Genomic DNA, 3,237 nt, shown 5'->3' with positions numbered 1-3,237 from the left:
AAATTGTTTGATTTTTTTGCGCTAGAGCCCGGCATAGAACCTCTGCCGTGCCGACCTTGCTGCGCTAGTGTGCGTTTTCGCTCTCAGAGGGCGCTAGCTCTCCAAGCGCTGGCCCCGGAGATTTAATCGCGTTGCAGCGTACGTCCGACTTCACGACTCCAACCGGTCGCAGAAGTAGGTCGCAGCCGGAGATACCGTTTGTGACACTTTCCTTCACAACGGTCGTTGCCAGCTGTGCTTGTGGTGTAGTGGTTATCACATCCGCCTAACACGCGGAAGGTCCCAGGTTCGATCCCTGGCAGGCACACGACTTTTTTCTTGCATTTTTAGGAAACAGTACTTGCATTAGAACTCGCGGCAATGCGGTTGCTACCTTGGGCCGCATTTTATGTCATGCGTAAAGCGCTCAATATACGTTTCTAATTTCGATCAATTTCGATTGCATATTAAAATCAAAGAGAAACATTTTCTCTGCATTGCTGGCCTTTACACACCCCATGTACGCCTCATTGCACACGCCGCAAGAATTTCGCGTGGATGTGCAAGTAACGATTGGAAAAGTATACAGTTATCTAACATTTCGGAAACGCCATGAAGAAAGTACATTAAGAGCAACACTTTAACTTTTGACTGAAACTGAGAAATAACTCTATTATACCATTTAGATTCTAAAGGTGGCAAGTGTACTTCACGAGAAACGTGAAACGGTTAAACTTGGCTCAAGCCTGGAAGGCTAAATGGAATTCCGTCTTGGATTTGTGAAACGTAAGCAGAGATTTTGAAGGTGTTATTCAATAAATGACGGCATTCTTGTTCTCAAATTTAACCCTTATAGTGAACGTGAAGTACATAGTACACGCGCTGTTAAAATTGCACAAAATTGAGTACTCCAGCAGACATAAAAATACGCACTCTTGAGTCAGGATGGAAGGTTGGACATGTGGTTAGGGATCATGTCGGATATATAATGCCAAGAAACTGCAGACACGTACGAAAGACAAACACGACCGATGTTTTATCCGTGCACTATGGGGCACCACGTGTGAAGATTCTAAGGCCATTTGCATATTGGCGACACTGTAAACATGATTCAAGACGCTTTTGTTCATTATGCTCAAATGTTTGTTTCTGTCACAGGTTCTTCTTAAAATGAAGCGCAGCTCAGCTCTAAAAGACATCTGGTGGGCAGAAGACTCAAATTGGCCCAAGTCACCCTATTATAAACGCAAGCAAGAAAAAAAGTACTGCTATCTTTAGTGGAAGAAAAAAAATGAAGCACCTTATTGATGCCAAAATATTTATGCTGCTACACTTGCTTCATCAAAATAGCGCATTATTTTACAGCATTTACCATTTCTTTTTAGTTTTTCTGCTGCATCGTAACTTGTTGTTTCCTGAGGCTACTTCTCTTCTGCGTTTTAATCTCGTTTATCTAAGACTCCGCTTCGAGCTTGAGCAGAATTGATGGATAATTGAATAGATAGGCTTTGTTATTTAAGCGAATTTTTGGTGTTTTTTTGGCAAGTTGCATTTATTGTCAGAGTATTGGTACCAAAGAAACACATCCTTTCCTGTGTTAGTTAGAAATGTACCAAAATAGGTAGAACAGAGGCTAGTTTTAATGTCATCATATTTTTGAAACAGGGATAGGATGATCGAGTGCGAGGAAGACAAACAATCTGGACGAAGCGCTACATCTAACTTTTGTTTAGAAATCACGACGAATAGCCCTACGTCACATAATATGCCGTGAAAGAAAAATCTGTTAGAAGCCCACAGTTGCGTGTGGAAACAAAAAGAAAGATAAGAAATCATGCGTGGGCATCAAAGCAGGGCAAGTTGCGCTATTTTAAATCATCAAAATCTCTCTCTCCTAAGGTAACCGAAGGCACACTGACGCAGTGGTTCTCGGGGGCAGTCGCTTCTTTTTTTCTCTCTCTACGCATGATGTGGCATAGTACTGTGCATGTATATTCCACGTTCTTTCTAAAAGAAAAACAGTTTCTTTTCGTTTAGGGGGGTTTAAAGTCCCAAAGCGACTCAGGCTATGAGAGACACCGTAATGAGTAGTGAAAGGCTCCAGAAATTTTGACCACCTCGGGTTCAGCACTGACATCTGACATTGACGTGCACTGACATCGCAAAGTACAGATGCCTCTAGAATTTCGCCTCCATAAAAATCCGACCGCCGCGGCCGGGATCGAACAGTTGATGGTAGCACTTCGTCCAGATTGTTTCTCTTCCTCCAACCCGTTCTGCCCGGTTCTCATCATTGCGCGTTTCAAAAATATGGCAGTCATTATAGCCTATTCCCCCAATATATATTCTCTAAAGAAGTACTGCAGCCTTGCTTTGTGCAAGCCGTGGAGTCTCATTTTTCACTTAGTCCAAAAAAGACATTTGGTATCTGTTCCAAACCTCTCTGGACGTTATACTTCTCCCGGTTTACATACTACTAAAATGTTGCGGTTATGTTCGGAATTTCGAGTTACTGTGGAGTTTCAGGTTCGTTAGTAAACTCAATGATGATACGATGTCACAACTCACCAAGGCAAAAAAAGTAATTAATTTCCTCCGATTCACAAAGATAGATGTGAAAATATGTGATCGTGCCGACACCATGCAATTGCATACTATTGCATAGTATGTCTACATCGTACTCTCACCAAGGCGAAAACATAAATAAATTCATCCTATGCGCCAACGATGTGAAAATATGGATCGCGCCGACCGCATGCATGTACATAGTATTAAAATTACCCGTACCTCGTACTCTTCCTTTTGTGATAAATTGATTGCACCAAGAAGACTGTTTTTGCTCGTGCTTAACATTATGATCTTAAGATCGTTTTTTTAATGCTGGTTTAGGTGATTTTCTATGTAATGTGCCAACGTTTGCAATTCCCGGCTATCAATGGTCCTGCTAAAGTACGGGGTCTGTTAGAAAAGTATCCGACCTTTTGCCAAAGAAAAAAAACTGGCATAACTGGAGCGTTGGAAACCTAATCACCTTCAAAGCAGTCTCCTTGGGACTCCACATACTTCTCCCAGTGGTGCTGCCATTGTTGGAAGTATTCCGAAAAGGCCCTTTTCGGAATGGAGTTTAGCTCAGCTGTCGTTGCAGCCATAATGTGCTCTCTTGTCTGAAATCGCGATCCTGTCAATGGCCTCTTGATTTTGAGAAACAGCCAGAAGTCACAGGAGGCCATATCAGGAGAGTAAGGAGTCTGTTGGACT

General features: G+C 42.4%; 1 non-coding gene across 1 annotated transcript; it reads left to right on the top strand.

The window, feature by feature from the left end:
• The first annotated feature begins 234 nt into the window (after positions 1–234).
• Positions 235–307, top strand: TRNAV-AAC (transfer RNA valine (anticodon AAC)). Its single transcript has one exon. It is a non-coding gene; the product is annotated as a tRNA-Val (tRNA).
• Positions 308–3,237: the final 2,930 nt, after the last annotated feature.

The sequence above is a fragment of the Amblyomma mixtum genome, chromosome 1 (genome assembly GCF_055824585.1).
Source record: "Amblyomma mixtum isolate Tamu chromosome 1, ASM5582458v1, whole genome shotgun sequence".
NCBI lineage: Eukaryota > Metazoa > Arthropoda > Arachnida > Ixodida > Ixodidae > Amblyomma > Amblyomma mixtum.
The sequence above is the reverse complement of the archived record's forward strand: the minus strand, read 5'-3'. Positions and strand labels throughout refer to the sequence as shown.